We start from the raw sequence: 11,851 nt of genomic DNA on the forward strand, positions 1-11,851 counted from the left end.
ATCTGTCATACTGAATACTTGAGCTTATTAACATTGGGAATTTCACTTTCTCTTTTTCAATGGATTACTGTTATTTCTTATCTTGTTATGGCAAAAGCTAGTTAACGTTAGTATATTGCTTAAGAACAAGCCACAACATACATGTATTTCTGGGCTTGTAGTCCATAGTTTAGGCACTGTGCCTTCAGCCACTTGAGAATCCTTGAGCAACTGAAAGGTATATGCAGCTTATTGTTGTAGTGAACCTTCTTAATTTTAAGATGTGCGTTTTTAGAACAAACAGATCTTTGAAACCCCCCCCCCCCCCTTTTTGTCAAAGTAAACTTTCTCAAAGGCCAAGGTGCCTGTAAGAACACTGGAAGAGAAATGTGATTAATCTCTTGAGGTATGTCTTCACTGCAGAGCCAGCCTGAGCTTTTATTCAGATGTTGCCTCTAACCCCTCTTCTTATCCACACATACAAACCTCCCAGCCAAGTTAAATTGTGTTTTCAACCCAGGCTAATTGGCACAGCTGGGAATGTGGCTAAGAGCCCAGGTTCTGCTTTCACTCATTGTGGTAACAAATCCATATTGCAACGAGGACATAGACCTACCTGATAGTCCTCCAAAGCTTCCCCACGTGTGCCTACATGGGGCAGAGAACTTTTTCTAGAATGCTCTGGGAAAAAGTTGTAGTGACTCAGTTTATTGCAACACAATAAATGATATGCCCCAGAAACGCACTCAAAAAGAGCATAGTGCCAATACATACGCAGTAATTTCGGTATGGCATTCAGTGTGGCTGTTCATTCCTGGACTTCTTAAGGCTAGATGCTGATCCCTCAAACTAATTGTGCAGTGAAGTCATATTCTTTTGTCCCCTTTCCACCCAAAGAACAGGTAAATTCTACTAGTAATGGAACAATTGACAAAGAGTAAAAAAGCATTTTAACAAAATGAACTGTAGGATGTAACCCCATACACACATTGACACACACTGAAATGATGAGAACATAATATGTATCATGGGGATGACTTTCCAGAGGGAATACGTAGGTAGTTTAACCTGGAAAGATGTGTCTATAACTAGAAGTTTGACTGTCAGGTCTTCTCAAGTGGCCCAGGCTTGAAGGACAATGATCTGGTTGTCCAGATGTGGTACTCAACAGCTCTTTAATGGTGACAAAGCTAATTTAAAGTTAAATTGATGTCTGCAGTTTGTTTACTAAATAACATTAAAATGCTCAGGTAGTCCAGTTGCTCACAAAGCTCAGCATTTGGACTGAAGGAGGTAGTTGATTGTGAAATTAGGGAGGGTTGATTGTGAAATTAGGCAACAAACTAGAGTTTTGCAGAAGCCCGTGCTATTTACCTAAAAAAGGAGAAACATATATTTACTATTGGTATTTTTCCCCGTTCTTTCACCATGATCTGCTGATACTAGGCATTTAGCGGTCTGTTCTGTTAAATGAGAAGGCAGGAGGAATCATGGTTTGGGAGCTAGGAACTGTTCTGAATTCTAATCCCAGTTCTCCCATTGTTCACTCAATAGCCTTATGCAAACTATTGTACCTCTCCCTGTGTCTGATTTGGCATCAATTAAATAGGGATTATAATACTCTACTGTAGGAGCAGGAGTAAGTTCAGTGGGACTATGGCCAGGTGGCACTTACCTGCTGGGGAGGCATGGCCCCCCCAATTTTTTCTCTCTCTGCCTTGATCTGTGCCCCCTCCCCACAATTACCTTCTGGGTGGGGGGAGGCAGTGGCAGCATGTGTGGTAGGTCTTGGGTTGCTTTTAAATGCCAAAGGTGATCTCCTACTTAAAAAGGTTCGAGACCACTGGGCTAATGCATCCCAGTATGCTGTTAACTCTGTTGATTACAGCGTCGCAATGGTGGCTCATGTTTATCCTGTTCAGCCATAAACCCGAGGTCCCTTTCAGCCATCGTACTGGCCAGGACATCTCTTCCTAACCTATATTTATGATGCTGGTTGCTTCTCCCTAGATGAAGCACTCTGCATTTATCCTTACTGAAGTGCATCTGGTTCTGCTCCAGCTTGTCCAGGTTCGCTTGGATCCACATCCTATCCCTGAGCATGACCCCTTTTCCCCATGACTTAGTATCATCTACAGACTTGGCTAGCATGCTTTCCACATCCTCATCTAAATAATTGAACAGCACAGGGCCAAGAACTGAACTTTGTGGGACACCAAAGGCCACCTCCCACCAAGATGCTAAGACCTGTCTACTAACACTCTCTGAGTTCGACCAGTTCCCAACTCACCTGACCGTGGACTCTGCCTGCCCACAATCCCCCAGTTTTTTTATAAGAGCATCATGGGAGACCATATCAAAGGCCTTTTTAAAATCCAAGTATATGACAACCGTATCTCCCACATCTAGGTGGTTCATTACTTGATCATAGAATGAGATGAGGTTGGTCAGACATGACCTGCCCACAACCAAACCATGTTGGCTATCCTTCAGCATCACTCTCTGTCAGTCTCTCATAAATGGGCTTCTTTTTTTTCCCAAAATTTCACCTGGTATCAAGGTCAAACTTACTGCCCTATATTTTCCTGGATCCTCCCTCCTCCCCTTCTTAAAGATTGGCACCACATTGACCCTTTTCCAGTTTTCTGGGACCTTTTCTGAGCACGACAAGTCTTCAAATACCTTTGCCAATGGTCCCACAATGACACCAGCCAATTCCCTCAGCTCTCTCCTGTGTAGTCCATCTGGTCCTGCTGACCTGAAGACATTCAGCTGCTCTAAGTGCTTTCTCACCAGTTTGACATTGACCATTGGTTGGCAGTTGCCCACCCTGTGCATTCGTCCAGTATCCGACCAGGCGGCCGACCGCTGTTTGTATGCAGGAACAGTGACTCAAAGTATTCATTAAAGAATTCAGCTTTCTCCTGATTGTCTGTTATCAGCTGTCCCATCGCATTCTGCAAAGGCCCTGCATTTTCCTTGGTTTTCCTCCTGCTCTCTATATACCTAAAGAAGGACTTCTTATTGTCCTTGATTCCAGTCACCAACATGATCTATCTGCAATGTCAAAGTAGTGCTTAATGGGGTGGTGTGGAATGACTTCCGTAGTAGTGTCTTTGACATTAGAATCTCAGTTCCAAGAGCTCTTGAAAGTACTCATTTCACTGTTCATTGGTGGTGGATCTGTTTTTATGGTGTTGTTGCATCAGAGGAACCACTAGTTGTGTGCTTGGCTCATCACTTTGGTTGTGCTCAAGAAACTACACGTGTTAGGACTATTTGCAAACCGTTGAATCTCTTTGTTTGGTCCTCCCACCACTTGTTCTTTCACTCTTGAATTTTCCTCTGGGCCTCAATTTTAACATGGCAGTAAACATCTTGCTTCTGTTTGGAGTTAGCATTATTCTGCCAAGCTTTGAAGGCTGTCCTTTTTATTGCCATGAGAGATTGTAGTTCCCTACCACTCTCTTCAAACCAGTCCCAATTTTGTTTTCTTTTTTTTTCTTTTCTTTTTTTTTTAGTTTTATTTATTTTTTCTTTCTATGCTTCATGGATGCCTTTTTGAGGCTCTCCCGGTGATCAGTGGTGTCAAGATCATCAGGCAGGTCATCACTGAGGCACTGCTGGAGATGATCTCTGTTAATTGAGTCTTTTAAGCACATGATACTGAATCTCTTCGTTGGTTGCTTCCTTCATTTACATGGTTTTGGGGCAATACAAATAGATATGATGGAGTATAAAAAACCCTGTCTGCATGGACAAGAGCTGTGGATAATGATTGTCCAAAACCACTTTCTAATTTTTATGTCAGACTTCCTGTTTGGGGGAATATATTCCTAAAATTCCATCTGTCTGTGGAAAAAAAAATCTTTTAGATTCTCTTCTTCTCTCTCTCTTTTTCCAGGAAACAAATATACACAAGGAAAAGAGCTAATTTATTAGGCAGTTTACATTTTGTGCAAGACAGTGGGTAAGAGTTATATTGCACGATTAGCGTAAGTAAGGAGAGGAAAGGAACTGTTGCAGAACAAAGTAAGGGAATTAAAAGCACTCTATATGCTACTTATTAGTTTAAACAAATTTGGATATAAACTGAATTTGGATTTAACTGATTTTTTTTTCTGAACTCATTCCTCTGTTATCAATTAGGAGGTTTTATTTTCTTACATTTTTTCAGAATGCCACCAGTTCAGAGAGAGTTGATCAGAAACTGCAACTGGCCATTATGGTCCTATTCAGTTTAATGAGGGCTTGGTTTGTAGGTTCTGGACAACTCCCAATAGTATTTTGTTCGGAGTTTGTTTGCACTATTTCTTGTTTTCTTGCATTATGTTACATTTATAGTTGCCGTGATCAATCTCTGTTTGCAACTCTGCTCAGGTTGGAATTGGATTTCAGTAAATATTATGATTAGTTTACCCTCACCTAAAACACACTGCTCCTCCTTGAAGTTTTGTTACTATATGACAGAGGTTAGAAACAAATGTACAGCTGTTAACCATAAACCCAAACTTCTTCAGTCCATTTGATTTACTGCAAATTAAATTATGAAGTGCCTGATATAAATCATTAAATGTACAGTTTAAAGTTCTATAAGAGATCCATCTTTCATTTTTTAACAACTTTCTTCCTTATACAATTTGTAGTCCGAGAGCAGGTGAAATGACCAGAGAACTATTCTTTGAGTTTTCTATGTGAAAATTAATGCTATTGCTGGGGTGGGACTTCGGGATCTTTCAGTCAGCAGGGATCCTGTTTGTTTGTTTTTTGTTTAAAAATCCCAAATTCTCTGATTTTAAAAGAAGTCCAAAATTCTCTGATTAAAAAACTCCAAATTGCATTTTTCTGTGATGCATACCTGATGCTGGTATCAGCTGAGCACAATGTTTTATTGATATATTCACAGTTTTAAAGTAATTTGGAAGCCTATCAGTACCTCAGTTATTATAATAAAATAAATTCTAAATACCTATATATTTTGGTGTTTTATTTTGTTTTATATCATGGAAAATCAGAACTCCCCCTGCCCCCTTCACTCATCAGGATGTGGGCTGAACTGTAGTTGTCCCCACCTGGTGCTTTATGGTGCTTAGCAGTCCTGATATTCTGGTGCCCTGCCAGTGCCCCTCACTCTCGACCCACAGCCCCCTGTCCCTGCTGGTGCCCTTCACTCCTGACCTACAGCCCCCCACCCCCTAGCCCGGCTGGTGCCACTCTTTCCCAACTTGCACCTTCCTGCCCTCACCCAGCCCTGCTGGAGGGGGGATGCCAGGGCTATGGGAGCAGCCTTTTCCTCCTTTAAAGGAGAAAATCCGTATTTTTCTGCCACAAACAGAAAACCTGGATTCCTGCCAATCAGCAGCACTTAGAGAGGTACAGTAAGCAGTTGGGATGGAATGTATGCTTCTGGCCTCATCTTTTTTTTTACTTGAATAAGTATACTTTACCAGGTGTAAAAAGCTTTTGACTTTTGAATGCGTGTCATTTTTAGCGGGTCTTTTGGTACCGTGCAGCCTGTTAAATCTAATTTAGAGCTGGGGAATTGTTTGGCAACGTGTATCTGTAAACGTATGTTTGTCTTCAACTGAATCGTAGATGGATGGTTTGTAGCTTATACTAGACAGGAGTTAAATCATTTTGGAGGAATTCATACAAACACTTCTAACTGAGTGCAGTGGTCATTTGTAAAACAGATATGGTAATAGAGTCTGAAATCAGCACTTCTCCCGGAAGAAGTAGCACCTGTGATCCAGGGAAACTTTTCTGTCTAGGCCTGTTGAGAACAGACCTTTTTCTTTCTAATGCAGGTATCTTTTCCCCATTTATTTAGGCCAGTGGTTCCCAAACTTTTTGGAGAGGGGGGTCCCCCACGTACCTGCGCCATGCTTGGTGGCAAACCCAGAAGTGCCGTGCACAGAAGCACTGGCAGTGAACCTGGAAGTGTTCTTCTTGAACACTTCACAACCCTCCTGAGGGACCCCTCAACTCTGATTTGGGTTGTGACCCTAGGTTGGGAACCTCTGGTTTAGGCCTTTGTTCCTTTTAAAGTTTGATCTCTATCCTATACTCTACATGAGGGGTGGGCAAAATATGGCCCACAGGCCAGATGCGGCCCGCAAGGCCATTCTATCCGGCCCATGGAGCCCCTAAAAAATGTAGAAAACTAATATTTATCTGCCCTTGGTTCCTGTCAAAAATGACAGGAACCAGGGGCAGCAGGACCTAGGGGAAGCTCCAGCAGGGTCCCACAACAGCAGGGCCTGACCCCCCAGCTGGAAACCCCAGCAGGGGCCTCTGGCCTGGGACCACATGGCTGCCCCGCACCGGAACCTCAGGTAAGGGGATGTGGGAGGGCAGGGAAGGAGCCCGGGGAAAAGTGGCCTGGGGAAAAGCTTAGCGCGGGGAAAAGAGGCCCCTCACCTGCCCTCTGGTTGGTGCCCTGCACTGCAGCTGCTTGCAGCCCACCTGGGGCTGCCTGTGCCTGCTCAGGACAGCCCCGTGTGGGCTGTGAGTGGCTGCAGCAGGGAGCGCTGGCCGCAGGGCGGAGGAGGAGCTGCTTTTCCCTGGGCTCCTCCCCTGCTCCTTCCTGTCACGGAGGAAAGTGGCCCTTCCCCTGGGCTGGCACTCCCTGCTGCAGCTGCTTGCAGCCTGTGCAGGGCTGTCCTGAGCAGGCACAGGCAGCCCCAGGCGGGCTGTGAGCAGCTGCAGTGCAGGACGCCGGGCACGGGGCAGATGAGGGGCCATTTTTCCCACCCTCTGCTCAGCACCAGCTTGTAACCTGCCCCGCTGCCAGCCTGGGTCCCACGTGGCTTTGGGCTTGCCTGTCAGGGCTGTGCACGGTGACAGCAGCTGCGGCCCCCCCCGGCTTGCTGCACTAGGCAGTGTTTGCCGCCAGCACCTCTGGGCTGCCTAGTGCACGATCTTCAGGCAGGCAGCAGCAGCAGCAAACACTGCCCGGAGTGGCAAGTGGGGGTGCTGCAGCTGCTGCTGCTGCGCACAGCCCTGATGGGCGAGGTCAGAGCTGGCATGGGGCCCAGGCTGGCAGTGGGGTGGGTTACAAGCTGGTGCTGAGCACGGGGAAAAGCGGCTCCTTGCCCGTGCCCGGTGCCCTGCGCTGCAGCCACTTGCAGCATGCCTGGGGCTGCCTGTGCCTGCTCAGAACAGCCCTGCGTGGGCTGTGAGTAGCTGGAGCAGGGAGCACCAGCCACGGGGCGGGTGAGGGGCTGCTTTTCCCTGTGCTCAGCACCAGCTTTTTCCCTGCTGGTGAGCAGGGGGTTGGGGCTGTGTGCTGCCCCCCCCCGCCTGTACCACAGGGCTGGGGGGCACTGGGAGTGAGCAGGTGCAGGAGCCAGTGGGAGCATGGGGCCTGCACTGGTGTCCTGGGACCAGTGCCAGTGGGGCCCAGAGCAAGGTGGCAGGATCGTGGGGTCCTGGCCGGCAGGGTCTCTATGGAGCTGAGCCAGCTCCCCTCTCTCCCTGCTGGTGCAGCCCAGCCCGGCTCAACAGACCCCGCCAGCCTGTGCCATGCTTTGGGCCCTACCGGTGCTGACCCTGGGACATTGGTCCCAAGATGGTGACCAGAGGGTGGGACACCTGTCAAGGGGTGGGGCTACCCGTGCGGTCCCTTGACAGCCTGCCAAAACTGGGTAAGCGGCCTTTTGCCCAAAATAATTGCCTGCCCCTGCTCTATGTGCAGCTACCCATTAAGACCAGTCAAGAACTGAAGTTAGAGGAGAAGGCATCAGCTCATTTGGTAAGCAAACTTTGCAGTGGAAACGCATCACTTCATTGCTCCAAGGTCTACATCTGCTGCAAAGCTTGCATGTTATATTCCATATGCTGGTTTCACCAGGTAAAGAGCTAAGTCAGGGCTATCTAACTGGTGACTCACAAAGAGTTAAGTTGCAGCTTGTGGGCTCTTACCCAGGTACCACTCCCCTTTGCTGGGGTCCTGTGTGGGCAGAGAGAGAGAGACACTAGAGGGGATCCAAGCTGGTGGTGGTGGTTGGGGAATTGGGTGGCTTATGGCCTTGAATGGTAGAAATGCCTGGGGATCCATACAGCACGCAACCTCTGGCTGCTTAAGAGTTGGATGGCATTATATGAGTGTCTTGAGACTCTGTTTAACAAAGTGACCACTTCTTCTAATGCTGTAGTACCACAGTTGAAGTTGGCCAGGAGGATGGAGCTCCTTCACTACGAATAGAGGGAGGTGCTGGCATAGTGTTCACCATGAGGGAAACTCTACCCTAGTACTCATTCTTTCCTTAGCCCACTTGGTTGGAGATGTTAGAATTTATTTTGTTATTCCCATGTTGAAGTGGGATGGAGTAGGTACACAATGCATGGAATGAGGAGAGACTTGTATAAATGTAAATAAACAAAACATAAATCTTTCTTGCTTTAGAAACTTGGGCTTGTCTAGACAGGCAGAATATTACAAACGTGAAGAGCCAGTAGTCAGTAAGATAGAGATGGTTTTCTTTATTCTTCCACTCTCTGATTGCTTGAAATAGCTTATTAAAAATAATTAAGCTGGTTGAAGTTATTTGAAAAACATTACTCATAGATAGGCAAGGAGATATCATAATGTATTTGATTTAATATGGTGCCATACCTGTCCTTACTCCTAGATCATAGGAAGGGAGGGTTGGAACGGATCTCACAAGGTCATCTAGTCTAGCCCCCTTCTTAAGGCAGGATCATCCATGACTAAACCATCCTAACCAAGTGTCTGTCCAACCTGCCATTGAAAATTTCCATGCGTCCGGCTGCATGCCCCGCCACACACACCCGGCCTGCTCAGCGGCAGGGGATACACCGCTCTGCATCCAGCGATCTGGGGGTGTAATGATCGAAAAAGTTTGAAAATCCCTGGTCTACTCTAACTCCCAGGTCTTTCTCTGCAGTACTGAAGCCTAACCAATCATTCCCCAGTCTGTATTTGTATATGCAGCTATTCCTTCCCAAGTGCCGGATTTTGCATTTGTCCTTTTTGAATTTCATCTCATTGATCATGGACCATTTTTTCCGGTCTGTCCAAGTCATTCTGGAACCTAGCCCTGACTGTGGAGTGTGTGCAGTTCCATCCAACTTAGTGTCATCCTCAGATTTGCTAAGCATGCATTCAATTCCACCATCCAAAACATGAATGAAGATGTTGAATGATGACAGACCCCTGGGGTACCCCACTTGATACCTTCTCCCAAATAGACTTTGAGCCATTGATGACTACTCATTGTGTATGGTGATCCACCCAGTTATGTACCCATCTTGCAGTGCTTTTGTCCCATTGTATGTCCGTAGCTTGTAAATGAGAATGTCATGGGAAATTGTGTGAAATGCCTTGTTAAATTCAAGGTATATCACATCCAGTTCTCTTTCCCCATCCACAGACACAGACACCTTATCATAGAAAAAAATCAGGTTGGTCAGACATGACTTGCTCTTGGTGAATTCATGCTAGCTGTTCATGATCACTGTTTTCTCTAGGTGGTTTATAATACATTCCTTGAGGACCTGTTCCATGATCTTTCTAGGTATTGAGGTCAGACTGACAGGTCTATAATTCACTGGCTCCTTCTTCCCTTTCTTAACGATGGGCACTGTATTAGTCTATCTCCAGTCATCTGGGACCTCCCCAACTTTTCCATGATTTCTGAAAGTGGATTGTAGAGTTAAATATTTCTAGTGCAGGGGACCCTCCTGGCTGGATCCAGACTGCAAGGAGCCTTCCAGGTTGCATTGGGACTCAGAGGTGGCAACAGAATGAGCAGCAACACAAGGATTAACTCAGCTTTCGCTTACTCCTCCACCTCTTCCCCACCACCCCCTACCCCAGTGCCAGATGCATCCCCACTGGGGCTCTGTAGCTGGGAATTTTATGCCCCTATTTGCCCTATCGCTTAAGTTCTGGTCCCTCCGTGGGCTAGGTAAAATGAACCTGGTTCATGAGCTCTGTTTGACACCCCGATCTAGTTTGATTAAGCCCAGAATGTCTAGTATCTTCATACTGCAAATCATGAGCATGCCTGCATGCTTCTGATTCACCTGACAGTCATATTTAATCATATAAAAACTTTTAAACTGTCATCATTTTCTGTTTTTATGGACTCTAGAAAATTTCAGATGTTTGTTGTCCCTTTTCACTGGTATCAGTATTACTCTTCAGTATATTTCGGTTGTTTCTTTTGAACTCTCCTTGCCTTTGATTTAGGGGAAGATAAAGAAAACTTTAGAAAGCAAGGCCATCTGTTACAAGACCATGGTTTTTCAGTCTTCAATAGAAAGAAGTGGAAGGCAGACAGAAACGTAGGAATGAAATACAGTATGGCATCATGGTGTTGGATCCATTCAGTGCAGTGGGCCTAATGAACTTGGAGATCAGTTTACAGGACTTCTTCAAAAACTGTTGATTCTTTCCAGACTGTAGTGAACATCAGAATGATAGGGCCATAGAAAGCAAAGGGACACTTTTGAGGGTTTTAGGCATGAAGTTTTGAACTGAGTATTAACATAAGTGACAACAAATTTTAAAATATCTGTTTTTCATCACAACATATAGAAGAAAGTATTTTGTTTGCATCTCAGTGTTGTTTTGTGCTCCCTCTGCTGGCTTTACAGCATTGGTAACCAATGAACACTGTTTTCCAACTCTGCTGACACCACTCAGAGGCTGCTTTTTGCTGCAAACACTAAGTAGAGTAAACTGATGAAATAAAATGGTCATCTTAATTTCAATATCAGTCAGAGCACCAAAGGAAACATGACAGATATAAGAAGAAGAAAAGAAATGGTTAGGGAATGGCTTCTATAAAAATGATAGAAGGTAGAACAAATTCAATCAGAAGTATTCAACATATCCTTGGAAACTTCATAAAATATTAGTGCGAGAGCATTTATATTTGACTTGTCTATTAACAGAAAAATTTGCAGAGTTTGGTTTTTGTAATACGTATAGATTTTTTAATTCAGCAATATTTAATAATAAAGTTTTATAAAAGTACTAAAGAAAAGTTCTGTGAAACTAACCGAGATATTTATTTTAGTCTAAAATTAAGTTTTCCTAAATGATGTATGCTTTTCAGAGAGTGTATATTTCTGGTTTGTTAAATACTGAAAGCAGGACATAATTCCTCCTGTCCCAAGATTTGATACTGATCCATTAAAATGAATGAGAGTTAAAAAGGATCTAGTTTTCCTAGAAATACTCATATGTTCTCAATGCTCAGTAAATGTTATAGCCTGGAATATCACCAAGGAATGGTTTGAATAGTTAGAATGCAATACTTATGGTGGTACCAACAATAAGTGCTACCCTGGCACCTGGTCCGCCCTGCCTACTGACTCTTTCCAAGCCCCATCTCACCCCAGTTTCTTGCCTGCCATGACTTTGATGTTATTTTGCTTCTGGCTGGGGGAGGTTGTCCCTAGGCCCAGGAATACTTTCACTGGTCATCTTGCCTTCCTGGTTAGGCCAGCCCTCTGCCTAGGGCCTGTGCTTCCCTCAAGTACTTCCCCTTTAAGGGGACATGGGAGTCTCTGCTGTTCTGGCTATACCTGAAGAAGGATGCTTGTGCCTGAAAGCTTGCAAAGAACTTTTTTCCAACTACTCAGTTGGTCTAATAAAAGATATATCTACCCAAAGAAGCTTGCCTGCCTATCCCCTTTAAGGGAGTGCTCCCACAGGCTTCTGAGCACCTGTCAGGGTTTCAGCTGTTGCAACCATGGCCCCCTTTTTCTCTGGCTGCAGCCTCAGCTTTGGTTCACTGTTTAAGACCTCAATTCCCAGGTGTTGGTCCTGCTTTGGTGGCAGCCCCTCCCAGGATCCCAGTCTCACCACACCAGTCTCAGCCCCTTTGGCTTGGGGCTA

General features: G+C 45.2%; 1 protein-coding gene across 12 annotated transcripts in view; it reads left to right on the forward strand.

The window, feature by feature from the left end:
* PHF21A (PHD finger protein 21A) overlaps positions 1 to 11,851 on the forward strand; it is a 268,370-nt gene that overhangs the window by 120,097 nt on the left and 136,422 nt on the right. The gene's annotated exons all lie outside the window — the stretch shown is intronic.

This window comes from Gavialis gangeticus, unplaced genomic scaffold, assembly GCF_001723915.1.
Source record: "Gavialis gangeticus isolate Ggan-Ray unplaced genomic scaffold, GavGan_comp1, whole genome shotgun sequence".
Lineage (NCBI taxonomy): Eukaryota > Metazoa > Chordata > Crocodylia > Gavialidae > Gavialis > Gavialis gangeticus.